This window comes from Canis lupus, chromosome 5, assembly GCF_048164855.1.
Source record: "Canis lupus baileyi chromosome 5, mCanLup2.hap1, whole genome shotgun sequence".
Classification (NCBI taxonomy): Eukaryota; Metazoa; Chordata; class Mammalia; order Carnivora; family Canidae; genus Canis; species Canis lupus.
This window is the reverse complement of record NC_132842.1, coordinates 23691363-23707535: the sequence shown is the minus strand read 5'-3', so window position 1 is coordinate 23707535 and position 16173 is coordinate 23691363. Positions and strand designations below refer to the sequence as shown.

The following is a 16173-nucleotide window of genomic DNA, read 5'->3' as shown; positions in this document are numbered from 1 at the left end:
GAATGTGAGGAACCTGGGGGTCCGGGGGGGGGATGCTTGGGGAAAATGGTTATTAATGGCGAGGGGGGGAGTAAGTCTGCATAAGAGGGAGTGCACTGCGAGCCAGAAGCCGCCTGTTGACGCCTTTAAAACAATGATATGAATATTTAAAGGCGGTTAACCCTTTCCTTCTCGGCCACCTGATCCCCCCCCCCCCCCCCCGCAAAGGCGGGCGCGCCGGGCGGGCGGAGCTCGGGGAGCCCGGCGCGGGGCCCGGCACCTACCTCCCTGCCCCCGGCCCCCGGCCGCGCGGGCCCCGCACGCGAACAAAGGGCAGCGCTGCAGGCGGGCGCGGGGGCCGAGCGCGGTCCATGCGGCGGGCGCGCGGGGCGGCTCAGGGCGCGGGGGCCGCCCCGGAAGGCGCGCGGGGCCGCGGCTCTTTGTGCGGCGCCGCCGGCCCGGCCATGCCCGCCCTCCCGCTGTCCCGGCGGCGGGATCCCGGCCCGGGGCGCCCAGGGCCAGGCGGCGCCCGCGGGCCGGGGGGGAGGGGGGGGCGGGGAGGGCCCCGAGGTGCCGCGCGCCGCGCCCCGGGCACCGGCCTGGGCTCTCCCGCCGCGCGCGCGGGCCGCCGCGCAAAAATGTCGGCGGGCGAAAAAATTAACCCCTGCGTCGCCGCCGCCGCCCTCCCCCTCCACTCCTCCCCCGCCCTCTGCTCCCTCCCTCCTTCCCCGGCTCCGCGCGCGGCGGCGGCGGCGGCGGCGGCGGCGCGGGCGGTGCTTCTTTTTTAAAGCGGCCCCACCAAGCCCTGGCTCGGCCCCTCTGCAGGCAGCGCTGGGGAGCGCCGGCCGTGCGCGGCTCCCGGCGGGCCCGGGCGGCCCGGAGGGGGATCCGCACGGCCGCCGCGGGCCCGCGGACGAATGTGCCCCTTTAAGCCTGGCGTCGCGCCCCCCCTCCCCGAGCCGGGCGCTTACCGGTTCGCTTGGCGCCCTCCTCCTCCTCCCGAAAACGGGACTCCGGCGCTCCCACAATGCACCGGGCGCGGCCGGGCTCCCTTAAGCGTCGCCTGAATAAAAATGCCGCTCCCGGCGGCGGCGGCGGCGGCGGCGGCGGCGGCGGCGGCGGGGGGCGGGAGGGCCCGGGCCGCGCCTGGGCGCCGCGGGGGCTCGGCCTGCCTCGCCGGGCCCCTGCCGGGTACCGGGCCGCCGTGCGCCGCGCGCGCGAGGGGCCTTTAAGGGCCGCCTACCGCCCTTTAAGAGGCGGCGGGCCGCGGCCGGAGCGGCTCGGTGGCTGCGTGCGGCCCGGGAAGGGGGCGGGGGCGCTGTGCAGGCCCGAGCGCGGCAATGATTGGTCTCGGGGGAGGGGTGGGGGGTTGCAAACCCGAGCGGCGGTGGCATCCGTTGCATGATGCAAAAAAAAAAAAAAAAAAAAGGATTGATTTCAAAAGTTGCGACTTGCATTGGCAGCAGCCTTTGGCGCCCGGGCCACCTACTTTCCCTGGACCCGCCGGAAGGGGCCGGGAATGCTTTTCCCCCAAAAGCTGGCCGGGCTCCACCGCGCTTGCACCCTGCGGGACGTTGTACCTGCTCCCCGGGCGCCGCCGTCGTGTCGCACTGGGAGACAATGACCGTGCAGACGGTTAGAGGAGGGGCAGGAGCAGAGCCAGAGCCGCCTCTGCTAGAGGAGAGATTTAAAAAAAAAAAAAAAGGCACACGACCTACACGGCGCGTGGGGCTCATAGGGACTCCGGTCGGCTCTCTATTGTCTGGGCCGGCCCGGGAGCTAACGTGAGCCCCGGTGGGCCCGCAGACGTCCTCCTCCTGCAAAGTTTGCTGAACGCTCAGCGAGCCTGGCGGGGAGGGCGAGCTCAGGGGGTCCTCGGTTACACGGTTTGCGCCTCGCAAGTCCCAGTGAGCAGGGCGGCCCGAGAGCGCGCGTTTGAATGAACGCTGCTCCGGGAGCTTCCGCCGGTCAAAGTGCTTTCTCCGGGTTTTCCACTCCCCGAAGCGTCGCTGATGAAAGTACAGGCAGACGCTTCCCAACACCGAGTCCTGGAGGGCTTCCCGCAAAAGCAAGGGGCGTGCGGGAATGCCGACCAAACTTTTCTGGGGTGGTTGGGCATTTTCTCAATGGATCGGGGTGGGGGGCAGGAGCGACTTTGGTGTCCCCGTCCCCCCTCCCCCCCCCAAAGGTGCTTCTGCTGCGCATCAGCGTGGCAGGCTGGGCAGATGCCCGCTCCTCGCTCTTACAAATTCCTGCTGCACGATTCCTCAGGGTTTTCATCTCGGTGAGGCTGCAGAAGTGATGTCACCTCGCAGGCTGGCTGATGCAGGCTTTTCCGCCCTTGTCTTGGCGTGTGTGTGTGTGTGTGTGTGTGTGTGTGTGTGTTTTCTTTTCTAGCTACCTCTACAGTGCATTAGGAAAACAACATAGTAGCCTGGATTCTGTAACGTGAGTTGTTGGACTTTTGTAAGGATGGCACAAACGTGGGGTTTGGCAAACCTGGATCTGCCCCTGAATCACCTGGGAAGATGCCTGTACACACGGTCCCCAGGCAACCCTCCAGACCTCCGGAATCCGGGAAAGAGGACGCAGCATCTTTATTCCTCGTGCCCTCTCCCTTTTGAGATTCGCTTTGTAAGTTGTTGTGGGGTTTTGGTTTTGTTTGCGAGGATTTTTTTTGTTTTGTTTTGGTTTGGTTTGGTTTAGCAAAAAAAAAAAAAAAAAGTCACAACTAGAAAAAAAAAAAAGAGTTTGGGGTTTCCAGGCTAGGTAAGCAGGGCCCTCCTGAAGATGATGTGTCACGCTGGGGAGTTTGGTATTGCTGCCGTCGTCTGCAGAGTTTTGTCAGATTTGTTTTTCACAAGGTGAGCTTGTAAGAAAGGCTGTACCACATCTGGGAGGATGCCCTCTCCCGGAGGGGAAAAAGAGGCCGAATCTCTAATTAGGAGGTCAAGCACGCAGTTGAGGGCATTTAGTGTGTGGTTGGAGGAAGAAGCATGAAGACGACCCCCAGATTTCTAGTTTTGGGGGGCTGGGTGGGTAGTAATGCTAACTGAATTAGAGACTATGGGAGGTCGGGGATCCCTGGGTGGCGCAGCGGATTAGCGCCTGCCTTTGGCCCAGGGCGGGATCCTGGAGACCCGGGATCGAATCCCTCCCGGTGCATGGAGCCTGCTTCTCCCTCTGCCTGTGTCTCTGCCTCTCTCTCTCTCTCTCTGTGTGACTATCATAATTAATTAATTAATTAAAAAAAAAGAAACTATGGGAGGTCAAACAAGTTTAAGAAACTATGGGAGGTCAAACAAGTTTAGGGGTAAGTTCAGCTTTGGAGATGTTAAATTTCAGGCACCTGCCTGATGGTCGAGCCAGATTGCAATTGGTCAAACAGGAGCTGGCACCGAGGAGGGGGGAGGTGGTGGGGTCTGAGTTTGAGATGCAAATATGGGGCCATCAGCATGTAAATGGAATTTAAAGCCTCGGAAAGTGGTGGGATTAACCGGAAAGGAGAGTTCTGGATGAAAGTGAAGGAGACCTTGGACAGAGGCTGGCGAGGCTTTGCCAGTGGAATGGCAGGGCTAGCGGGAGGCTGCTCCCTGCAGAGTCTGTGGGAGGCCAGCATCCTCAAAACCTGCTCCTTCCTCCCCCAGCACCCCCCAGGCGCCCCACCCCCGGGCAGCTCCACAACAGCTAGACCCAAATTCTTCTGGGCAGAGGCTGTAGACTCTTGGCTAAGCCGGGGATGCCTTCATTCATACGGACTCCGGCTCCAACCTTGGGGCCAGAGGATCCACTGGATCTCTCCACCCCCGTTCTTTGCCCTAAATGCATGCCTCTCCGTGCTTCCCCCGGTCGGCTTTTCTCCCACCAGCCTTCTTCTGAAGTCTTTGGCAGTGGAGCCGTCTTCCCGGAGTTTTCAGGTCCTACGGGCTCCAACTAAAAAATGGTTCTTCCGGCTTGCTTTACCTCGTGGACCCTTGTTTAAAAATACATATTTTCCAGCCCTGCTCCAAAGATTGTATTTAGCTGGCATAATGGGTTGAATTGTGAGAAAGATCCGTTGCTTGACCAAACTTTAGTCAGGTTCTGGAAACTTCTAGGCCCATCTACATGCTTCCTTGTAAAATCCAGTTTTAAGCGAAATCCCACTCCCCCCAATATATCTGATCAGGTTCCCCACCCCTCACCATCCCCCAGGTGATGTCTGAACACCCTGGCCTGCCTTTTTAGCAAGAATCCTGTTAGGTCAGTTTAGCCAGAATCGCCCCCACCCCTGTTATTTCCTCTTAGTAAATTCCACCCGGGGATCCCCACCCCTGCTCCTTGGCTATAAATTCCCTCTTGCCCATGCTCTAATCAGAGTTGAGCCCAAGCTCTCTCACCCCTCACTGCAAAATTCTCTTGCAATGGTCCTGAACATAGTCTACCCTCACCTGTTCAACGCGTGTCATAAACTGTTTTTTTCTAGAATAATTGTGTCCCCAGCCAGGGATGTGTTCAAGTCCTAGCCCTCCGCACCTGTGAACATGGCCATATTTGGAAGAGTCTTTGCGAGTGTCATCAAGTTAAGAGGAGGTCATGGTAGATGAGGCTGAGCCCTAAATCCAATAATTTATGAGAACTGGGAGATTCAGGGACTGAGACACAGGATTCCCAAGGATTGCTTCTGACCCCCAGAAGCAGGGAAGACCCTTCACAAGAGTCATCAGAGAGAGCATGGCCCTGCCAACACCTTGACCTGGACTTCTGGTCTCCAGAACTGGGAGAGGACACATTTCTGTATTCTGCATCACGCCGCCCAGCTTTGTGGTATTTGTCACCACAGCTGCAGGAAACTAACAGAACCGGTTGGAGGTATATGTTGGGAGGAGTACTAAGAATCCATGCTTTTATTTATTTTTTTAATATTTTATTTATTTATTCATGAGAGACACCAAGAGAGAGGCAGAGACACAGGCAGCGGGAGAAGCAGGCCCCATGCAGGGAGCCCGATGTGGAACTTGATCCCAGGACCCTGGGATCATGCCCTGGGCCGAAGGCAGACACCACACTGCTGAACCACCCAGGGATCCCCAGAATCCATGCTTTTAACTGGGCTCCTCTGGTGATGCTGATGCTGGGCGCGGGGGAGACGCTGTCCTCAAGAATTCTGCTTTCTCAGACACCCAGAGGGACAGGAGGCAGCCTGTTCCACCTCCCACATTCTGCGAGCTCGAAAGCAGCCTCGGTGACATTACTTGCCTTCTGTCCTGACTCTCACTCAGGGTTTTCGCCTTCCAGCATCACCACCACTGGGGTAGTCACTCCCCTATGTTGCCTGAGTCCTGCCCAAGTCATGCCCGTTCAGAAGCAGTCCCTGATTTGTCATCATGGCAGGTGGGAGGACTGTCTGGTCACGGCTAAGACCTGGTAGGTGATGGACACCTCAAGTCTAATAGACCCCTCAAAGCTAAACCACTTCAGCCACCTGTTCTCGTGTCTGCACTATAAACTGTCCCTTCCCTGGGAATATTAAGCACCAACATCCTACCTCTGATCCCGTAGTCCCCTCATTGCTGTACACCTGGCCACCTGCCCTTCCACTATATGGGGGTCACCAATCTCTCACAATGGCCCCTTCCCCTTCCATCTAGCCTGGAGCCTTCAGTACACCCCACAGCCTGGCCTCCCGCACTGCCCTTTGACCACATCCACCCTGAGATGTCCAGCCTTCTGTCCCTTCCCCCCACCATCTTCCCTATGCAGAGCTCAGAGATTGTGCCTTGACGAGTATATGGTCTCCAATGCCCACTGGGCTTTCCCAACAGCTCAGAAGTCCTTAATTATGCTCTTGGGAATGTTCATTATTGTCCCCAAAAGTCTGTACCACACTGTACTGCCCTCAGAAGCAGAGGCAGCTCAGAAGCAAAGGGATGCCCTCAGAGGAAACCCTCCAGCTTTCCCACCCTGCCCCCACCCTACCCCACCCCACCCCTCTGACCATCAGGGTCTCCGAGGGAGAACTATCTCTGTCCAAGGCTGGCCCCTCCCTGTGCACCAGCACCTCCCCTCCAACAGTAGCTAACTAACTGTGCACCCTGCCACATAGACCCTTTTATGAACACAGACCCCCTAGAATTCCCCCAGCAGCCTCGTGAGCTGGGTACTATGATAGATTTTGCTTTCATGGGAGGAAGCTAGTGCTCAGATTGATTAACTTGCCCAAGATCACGACCTTACTTTAGGTTCCTCTGAGGCATCAGATCTCAAGATGAGGATCTGGGGGAGGGGAGTTTATTTGGGAGGTGCTCTCAGGAAGCACAAGGCAAGACGCGGGCAAAATGAGTCGGAAGGGAGAGCCCAAGAGAAGTAAGTGGGTCACCACCGTGGCCTCTGCCCTGTTGGCATCTAGCTGGGAAACTGTCAGGAACCCCTTTCTGGAAGGCAGACTAATGCCCCTGACCCCACAGCTGCCTGCGTCCCCATCCCTAGGACGTGTGAACATGTTTTGTTAAGGGTAAAGAGGAATTCGGGCAGCCCTGGTGGCTCAGGGTTTAGCATTGCCTTCGGTGCAGGGTGTGATCCTGGGGTCCTAGGATTGAGTCCCACATCGGGCTCCCTGCATGGAGCCTGCTTCCCCCTCTGCCTGTGCCTCTGCCTCTCTTTGTCTGTGTCTCTCCTGAATAGATAAATAAAAAATCTTTTTTTAAAAAAGGGTAAAGAGGAATTCAGGTGGTAGAGGGAACTATGTTTGACCTTAAGGAGGTTATCCTGGATTACCTGGGTGGCACAGTGTCATTACAGGGTGCTTAAACGTGGGAGAGAGAACCAAAAGAGGGACCTAGAGGCAAGGCAGTGTGACAAGGGTTCAGCCCAGTGTTGTCAGCTATGAGGGAGGAAGAAGCCACAAAACAGGGGAATCAGGAGCCTCCGGCATCTAGCAAGGGCAAGGACACAGTGTGTCCTCTAGAGCCTCCAGAAAGGAATGCCCCCTGCAGGTAGATCCTTTGCCCTTTGCCCAGTGAGGTCCCTGTCAAACTCCCTCTCTTCCACACTGTTGGTGATCTGTGTTTGCTGGAGGCTCATCACCTGCTGGTAGGAGCAGGACCGTTCATGGAGTTCCTCTGAGGCCCCATCTCCCTGCTGGACTCACTGCTCCCTGTAAGGGGAGACCCTTTAAAAGTCTGCTTTCATTATGCCCCGGGTCCTGCCCCTCAGAAGCATGGGCCTTTGAACATACTTCTTAAACAAAATCTGTAACTTGGTGCTTGTTGATGAATTGCAAGCTGGCCTTGCAGATGGAGATATCTTTCAGTTTATTTGAAAGAGGTCTGGTTTAACAACAACAACAACAACAACAACAACAAAAAACCCCACAGAACTGTCCGATCACAAAAGTGTCTGTGCTCACAAAGTAGTAATAGGTCCTGGGTCAGGGCAATGATAGAAAACAAATACACCATCGAAATCACACCGCCTGCAGACTGGGAGGCTGAGACGTTTCTCCAGAGACTCTCATCCCTCACTGGCTAAGACTTGTCCCTGGGGGCAGGGAACCCCCTGTGCCTCCCCCACCCTGGACAGGAGGAGACGCAGAATTTCCTCCTGGAAAAAGCAGCCCTGCTGTCAGGCGTGGGCTGGTGACCGAGGGGGCATGCTGTGCATGGCAGGATGCTGTCCTTGAAACTACAGGGGACCTCCAAGGTGGGCTGGCATCTACAGCCCCTGTCACAGCACCCAGCAGTAAGTAGTCGAGCCAGGATTCAAAGTGGGGCTAAGTCTGGAGTCCATGGGCCTGGTCCTGAGGACCTCCCTGCAGCATCTGAGGCCATGAAGCCCATATTCCTTCTCTTCTTAAAATTCTCTGGGTGGGTTCATGTTAGCTCTTCCCTCATTCTCCTCCTAACCTCTTTGGCTACTTCATCATCTTTTTTTTTTTTTTTTTTTAGTTTAGTTTTTTTTTTTTAATTTGTTTAAGTAATCTCTCCACCCAACGTGGGGCTCGAACTCACAACCCCGAGAGCAAGACTTGCATGCACTTTTGACTGAGCCAGCCAGTCATATTATTCTTTTTTGATGCCTCCCCTCCACCATCCTTCACTCCCATTCACACCCCATGCGATGTTCATCAGGTTTGTCCTGATGTCCTTCTTGTGCCATCTGTCCCCTACTGCAGCCACCTGTCGTGGTGGAATACTGAGCGCTTGGCATGTCTGGATTGAGAGGGCCTCTCGGTGTGTAAAAAAAAAAAAAAAAAAAAAAACAGAATTCGAAGACCTAAAACAGGAAAAAGAGTGTAAAATATCTCAATGGTTTTTATATCAGTCCATTTTGAAATCTAATAATTCAGATATGCTGGATTATATAAAATATTAATTTCATATGTTACTTTCTACTTGTTTTAACTTGGCCACTTGGCCACTGAAAGTGGTGTGGGGGGGCTGACCAGGTGTTTCTTTTTTTTTTAAAGATTTTATTTAAAAAAAAAAGATTTTATTTATTTATTTGTGTGTGAGAGAGGTAGAGACAGAGGCAGAGGCAGAGGGAGAAGTAGGCTCCCTACAAGGAGCCCAGTGTGGGACTCGATCCCAGGACCCCAGGATCATGCCCTGAGCTGAAGGCAGATGCTCAACCACTGAGCTACCCAGGCGTCCCTGACCAGGTGTTTCTCCTGGACAGAACAGGTCTGGACTGAAGTAATCATTCCCTTCCAACCCCGACCCCCACCCCCACTCCCTTCACTATGTTATCGACTCTCCTCCTTATTTACAATCTTGGTGAATGGACAGCTATCCATGGCCGTTACCCCAGTGGCTCTCCTCAATCCCCCCTTCCTTTTCCAGTCTTCACTGTCTTCACTATCATCCAGCATTTTCACCTCCTTGGTGCTATATGCACCCAGCCCTCCCCTCCCTTCTGCTCCCATGGTCCTGTCTTGATTCATTTTCTCATCTCTCACTTTGACTATTACAGAAGTGTGCTAACTTATGGCCTCTTTGTTACAATTTTCACTTGTTTCCATTCAGTAAGTGTGTAGTAGTAGTATTTAATGTTTTTAAATGTCATGAATACGTCACACAATGCATTTCATGGTGCACTTACTGTTCATTATGGGGGGTTTTATTGTGGTAAGATATATGTATAATATAAAATTTACTACTTAAACCATTTTTAAGTGTACAGTTCAACGACATTAACTACAGTCCTTCATGTTTTTCCAGTCAGAATTGTTTTCAGCATTTTAGCCGCTATATAATATTCCACGATCCAATATGCAACATTTATTTTCTACCACTGGAGTGGTATTTATCAAAGGCAATCCTGACCATGTTCTTTCCCTGCCTAAAACCTCTAGGTGGTTTACACTACTTCTGGCTCTGTTTCTCCAAGGACGGTGCCCATTTAGGGGTGTGTGTGCATGATTTTAGGTGGTACATGCAAGAAACATTTTATTTTCATAATTATGTGTTTGTTTTAAGACACATTGGAAAGATATAACTAACATAAAACCTGTCATTTCGTGGGCATGATTCTTTAGGACAAAAAAATGAGTCAAGGAAATTTTAGTTTTTGTATTTGTGTTTGTTACTTTAAATTTTATTTATTTGAGAGGGAGAGAGAGAGAGACTCTCAAGCAGTCTCCGTGGTGATTGTGGAATTCAACATGGGCTCGATCTCATGACCCTGAGATCATGACCTAAGCTGTAACCAAGAGTTGGATGCTCAACTGACTGAGCCACCCAGGCCCCCCTTTATTTATTTTAGAGAGAGAGAGAGCACAGAAAGGAAGGGTGGAGAGAGAATCTGACTCTGCTCTGAGCACAGAGCCCAACACGGGGCTCCATCCCATGGCCCTGAGATCCTGACCCCAGCCGAATTCTGACTCAGCCAACTGTGCCACTCAGGCACCTGAATCAAGAAAATTTTAAAGCCAACAGTGGCCCCTTTAAAGTGATAGCATTGTTCAAGGAAATGTCAGATACTTTTCAGACTCTTTTTTTTTTTTAAAGATTTTGTTTATTTATTAGAGACACAGAGAGAGAGAGAGACAGACAGACAGACACAGGCAGAGGGAGAAGCAGGCTCCATGCAGGGAGCCTGACATGGGACACATTCCGGGTCTCCAGGGTCAGGCCCTGGGCTGAAGGTGGCGCTAAACCACTAAACTGCTGGGCCACCGGGTCTCGGCGCTCAGCGGGAATCCGCATGTCCCTCTCCCTCTGCTCCTCCCCCTACTCATGCTTGTGCTCTCCCTCTTTCTCAAATGAATGAACGAACGAACGAACGAACGAACGAATGAATAATAAATAAATAAATAAATAAATAAATAAATAAATAAATAAATAAATAAATAAAAATCTTTAAAACAACCTGGGTCAGATAAGCGTCTTCTTCGGTCACGATCCTGGGGGCCTGGGATCCAACCCTGCATGAGTATCCCTGCTCTACAGGGAGTCTGCCTCTCTGTTTCTCTCTCTCCCTCTTTCCTTCAGCCCCTCTCCGCTGCATATTCTCTCTCTCAAATAAATACATAAAATCTTTAATCAATCAAACAGAAGCCGTGTGCCGCCAGCCTTCTTCTTAGAGCTCTGCATGTATTTATTCATTCAGTCCTGTAACAACCCAATGAAGTAGGTACCATTTTTTAAAGATTTTATTTATTTATTCATGAGAGACACACACACAGAGAGGCAGTTTTCAAAATTCTGCCTCTACACCCCCCAAAATGTAGCCACATTCCCTAAGATCCCACTAGGCCATGGTTGTTTCCCTGGCAAATACTGTTTCTCTCAAGCACAGAGGACTAATTCGGTGCTGTAAAGTGAAGATTTCATTGTTTGCACCCTGAGATTATCTAAGGCTACAAAATTATTGAGTTTTCCATTTTTCTTATGCATGAATGACAACACTGGGGTGGGGTGGGGAACGGCTTATTTTCTTTTATTGCATGGTCCACCCTTCTCTTTTCCTGTCTCCACTGCTTAAAATGAGTGAAGTTTTGCATCTAATTTCAAAAAATGCGTAGACCACCCCCCTCCTAAATCTTGAGTCCCAGATGTACCCTCTTGATTGTTTATCCAGTTCTTTCCTCAAACATTCAATTCTCTCTTTTCAAAAATTTTATAAAGATTTCATTTATTTATTTGACAGAGAGAGAGCGAGCCAGAGAGCACAAGCAGGAGGAGCAGCAGAGGGAGAAGCAGGCTTCCCCACTGAGCAGGGAGTCCCATGTGAGGTTCGATCCCCGGACCCTGAGATCATGACCCGAGCCAAAGGCAGATGCTTAACCCACTGAGCCACCCAGGCTCCCTCAATTCTCTCTTTTAAGAAAAGCTGCTCTGGGGACGCCTGGCTGGCTCAGTTGGTGAAGCATGCCACTCTTGTTCTTGGGGTCATGAGTTCAAGCCCCGTGTTGGGTGTAGAGATCTTTTAAGGAAAAAAAAAAAAAAAAAAAGACCCTGCTCCTGCTTTCTTATCAGGTAACCTATCCCAACCACTTCTATCACATCCAGCCTCCTGTCCGGCAGGGATTCCGCAACATAAGGAAAGAAGAATCTTGATTACCTGGGTTTGGGCACATCTCTTCCCATTTTTCTGCATCACATGTCACTGGCTCTCTTCTCTCCTCCGCTCAGGATCGTATTGTAATGAGTGATGGTTGTCAGAAGCCAGATTCTCCTTCATATGTGCTGGGCGCAGGAGAGGAAGGGAGAGAGAGGAAGAGCGAGGTGGAGAAGGCCCGAGTGTGTGGATACACGTCCCAGGCTTCCTGTCTGTCTCCTATTCTCGGAATTGGTTCAATTCAAGTGGGGCCCAGAGCTAACACCTAAATTAACCAGAAGTCACTGTTCCTCAAGCAGGAGAGCAGGCTATTCATTCACAGTCTGTTCACAATGCTCCATCCAAGGTAGACTTTTACCCTTTGTCCCCAAATGCACCATCTTCCCTAATTATCTCCTCTGGCCAAAGGTCACTTGGGAAAATACTTACAAACTGAGTTCCTCCTACCCCGACGGTGACTGTCCTTACCGGGCACTCTGTGTTAGCGACGTGCTGGGCATGTGCTCAGGAATGGACGTGGCCTTGGGGCCTCCAGACTTGAACTTAGGATCCAAGATGAAAAATAGTAAAAAAATTGGACAGCCCGGGTGGCTCAGTGGTTTAGTGCCGCCTTCAGCCCAGGGCATGATCCTGGGGTCCCGGGATCGAGTCCCACGTTGGGCTCCCTGCGTGGAGCCTGCTTCTCCCTCCGCCTGTGTCTCTGCCTCTCATAAATAAATAAATAAAGTCTTTTAAAAAAATAGTAAAGAAATAATGGCAGAGGCAACTGTTGTTTTTATTTTAACTCCCTTCAGAGCACCCACATCTGGAATATAGGGAGCATGTCTGGTTTTGGATGGTGTTCAGGTTTGGCCCTCCTCCGCTCAAATTTCCTTCGTGGTATCCTGCTCTTTCACCAGAGGGAGTGGGAATGTTTCCATTTTGATGCTTGGCAAGCGTCTGCCACACGTGGGTGGTTGTACTAGAAAAGCACTGAGGACCTTTTTGGCCTGGAGATTCTGTGATTCATTTGATGGGGAGGTGCACCCATGAGGTTTTGTTGGTGGTGATTTCCTCTGCTCAGTCTGGCTTCCCCTGGATCCGTACTTCTCGGAATATTGTTCGAATCCATTCACTTTTGTCCTTCTCCACTGATTCTTCGTAAATTCATGTTTCATTTGCCTAAATGGCTTGCAGTGGTCTCTGGACTGGATCTTTGTTACCTTCCAAGATGCTCCCTCCTGTGGTGGTGGGAAGTGGGGCCTTTGGGAGGGCTTCAATTTGGTTGAGATGAGGTCATGAAGGTGGGGCCCCATGATGTGATCAGTGCCCTTAGAAGAAGCAGAAGAGACCAGGGCCCTGGGAGGCTCAGCTGATTAGGCTTCTGGTCATGATCCCTGGGTCCTGGGATCGAGCCCCACATCGGACTCCCTACTGAGCCTGCTCCCTCTGTCTCTGCTGCTCCCCTACTTGGGCTTTCAGACTCTATCTCTGTTAAATAAATAAATAAACAAACAAATAAATAAATTCTTAAAAAAACAACTAAACTAACTAAAAATAAAAGAAGGGAAAGAGACCAGAGCCCTCTTACTCTCTCTGCCTCGGAAAGACACAGCAAATGTCTACACCTGACAAGGGTGGCTTCTATCTGCTGGCATCTTGATGTTGGACTTCCCAGCCTCTAGAACTGGGAGAAAATGTTTGTTGTTTCAGCCCACAGTCTATGGTATTTTGTGAGAGCCGCTAAGTCTCTAGCCGCTTCCATTCTCTTGTCCCAACCCTGTAACACATCTCCCCAGTTCCATCCTATAGCACAGGTAATGCCACCCCCCAGCCTGAAAACCTAGAGGGCCCCCCCACTGCCTGGGGAGGCAGGCCTACATCTTTTAATGCAAGTAGCCCTGCTTGGCCAGTGGTGACGTCCTCATCAGCCCCACTGTTACCCTCAGTGTCAAGATGCTGAGACCCCGCTCAGCTAAGGAAGCCCTGTCTTTTTTTTTTTTTTTTTAATTTTTATTTATTTATGATAGTCACACACAGAGAGAGAGAGAGAGAGAGGCAGAGACATAGGCAGAAGGAGAAGCAGGCTCCATGCACCGGGAGCCCGACATGGGATTCGATCCAGGGTCTCCAGGATCGCGCCCTGGGCCAAAGGCAGGCGCCAAACCGCTGCGCCACCCAGGGATCCCTGGAAGCCCTGTCTTTTGCAGCGCCTCGCTTTCCGAACTTCCTGGACATGTCCAAGGTGCTTATATGTCCCACAAAGCAAGCCCAGTTATTATGACTCGTTGCTCAGTGCCAGATACTCATCCTCACTCTTGAAATGGGGCAGGTGAATACCAGAGGCCTGCAGAAGTCGAGAGCATAGAGGCCAGGGTGTCTTCCGTTGCTTGAGCTTTAACTTGAAAGCTTAAAAATGCCAAAAATTCTAAGTAGGAGTGGTATAATGGAAATGTATGTATTTATCAAATTAATGCTTTTCACATACACAAAACCAATGCAATATAATGGTGCAAGTTGCAAGGTAATTACAAGATTTATTGAGGAAAAGTGAATCTTTAAAAAAAATATATTTTATTTATTTATTCATGAGAGACACAGAGAGAGAGGTAGAGACATAGGCAGAGGGAAAAGCAGGCTCCATGCATGAAGCCTGATGTGGGACTCGATCCCGGGACCCTGGGATCATGACCTGAGCCAAAGGCAGACGCTTGACTGCTGAGCCACCCAGGCATCCCAGAAAAGTAAATCTTTTCACTTATAAAAGGAAATATCAGAGTTTATGTTTTCTGAGCAAGAAGGATTTCTGTCTTTTTTTATTTTATTTTATTTTTAAGTAATCTCTATGCCCAGTGTGGATCTTGAACTCACAACCCAGAGATCAAGAGTTTCATGCTCTACCGACTGAGCCAGCCCAGGCACCCCAAGAAGGAGTTTTTTTAAATGAGACAAAAAGCACATATAATAAAGAAAAATATCAGTAAGTTTGGCTATATTAATATTTAAAACATCTGTATAATAAAGAAAAAATACTTAAACCAAGTGAAAGACTAGTTACAGACTGGAAATAAATATTTGTAACTCGTAATCAACGAAGGAACACCTTCCAGAATATGTGAAGAACTCACACAAATCAATAAGGAAAAAAATCTGACAGAAGAGAAATGATAAAGATCTGAATGCGGAATTCACAAAAGAGGACATCTAAGTTGCTAATACACGAGAAGATGCGCAACTTCACCAAGTAATCAGCAGAATGCAAATTAAAACAAGATACCCTTGTATAGCTACTAGATTGGCAAAAATTAGCAAGATCACGTGAGGTCAGGAATGTGGGGGACTTGGTGCTGTCTGATGCTGATGGCAGGAACAGAAATTAGTGAAGCCATTTTGGAGAGAATTGGATGCTCCGTAGTAAAGTCGGAAGGTGCATGTATCTTCTGACTCATTAAATCCTCTAGCGAGTGGGTATATGCACAAAGAGACCTATACAAGGGTATTTATAAGAGCCAAAAATTGGGAATAATTTAAATTTCTATCTAAAGGGGGGTGCCTGACGGCCCAGTTGGTGGTTGAGCTGCTGACTCTTGGTTTCTACTTCGGTCGTGATCTCAGGCCATGAGATCAAGCCCCACCTCGGGCTCCTCACTCAGCACAGAGTCTGCCTGAGTTTCTCAGTCCTTCTCCCTCTGCCCCTCCCCTCGTACACTCTCTCTGTCTCTCTGTGTCTCTCTAAAATAAAAAATATAAATCTTTTTAAAAACTTCTGTCAAAATGGGGGTGGAAAAATAGATGTTGCATATTGGATCATGGAATATTATATAGCAGTTTAAATTATTAAAACAAAAAAACCAAAAAAATAAATTATTAAGACAATTCTAATGGGATCAACATAAATGAGTAGTTAAAGCCATTGAACTGTATGCTTAAAAATAGTTTAAGAAGTAAATTTTATGTTATGTATATTTTACCACAATAAAAAAAAACATAATGAACAGAACAAGTGCACCATGAAATGCATTGCGGGATGCATTCATGACATTTAAAAAGATCAACTACTACTACTACTACTACATGCTTACCGAATATGTGTATGCATCATAAACACTTGAAGAAAGGATCATATCAGATCTAAGACGGGCTGGCTTCTGGGAGGGAGAGAGGAGGAGAAAGACTGAGTTGGTGACTACGCTTGGACTCTATACGTGACATTTTATTTCATTAAACAAATCTAAGGAAAGTCATGAAAATGTGTATACAAAATGAAGGTCTATTGCACTAGTCTCTGTATTGTTCTGTCTGAAGATAGAAGCAAATCCTTCCTCCCATGAACGCACATAAAATGGGGCTCTATCTATCCTGCTATCCTCCGGGGCAGTTGTTTATTAACAGATCTTATCTCTGTATTTCTGAAAGGCCTTTTATGTCTCAGGCACTTTGCTGCGAGCTGGGTACTTCGTTTTGAAGGGCATCGGGTTCTACACTTAGCATTTTCCTCCGAGAGATGTTCTTGGACAATGGCTTTCAAAGGCTGGTCTCACCTGGAAAGTTATTGGAAATGCAAATTTGGGGGCTGCCCCCCAACTCAGGTGCTTCGGAGGTGGGGCCCAATAGTCTGTGCTTCAGTGAGCCCTCCAGGTGACTGTGGCGCTTGGGCACACTTGGAGAACCCTTGTT

General features: G+C 50.4%; 1 protein-coding gene and 1 long non-coding RNA gene across 4 annotated transcripts in view; one reads left to right on the top strand and one right to left on the bottom strand.

Annotated features, from left to right (window-relative positions):
* The window catches only part of SEPHS1 (selenophosphate synthetase 1), a 32912-nt gene extending 31806 nt beyond the window's left edge, over positions 1-1106 (bottom strand). For 2 of the 3 annotated variants that reach the window (XM_072825780.1, XM_072825776.1), the window contains exon 1: positions 951-1106. The gene's annotated coding sequence lies outside the window, so the exon portion shown is untranslated. Of the gene's footprint in view, positions 1-263; positions 408-950 lie in introns of those variants that run through there. The other variant, XM_072825777.1, reaches the window with a different exon arrangement.
* A 568-nt stretch (positions 1107-1674) lies between these two features.
* Positions 1675-16173, top strand: part of LOC140633361 (uncharacterized) — a 35181-nt gene continuing 20682 nt past the window's right edge. The window contains exon 1 of the long non-coding RNA XR_012030976.1: positions 1675-2613. This is a non-coding gene — a long non-coding RNA (uncharacterized lncRNA). The remainder of the gene's footprint in view (positions 2614-16173) is intronic.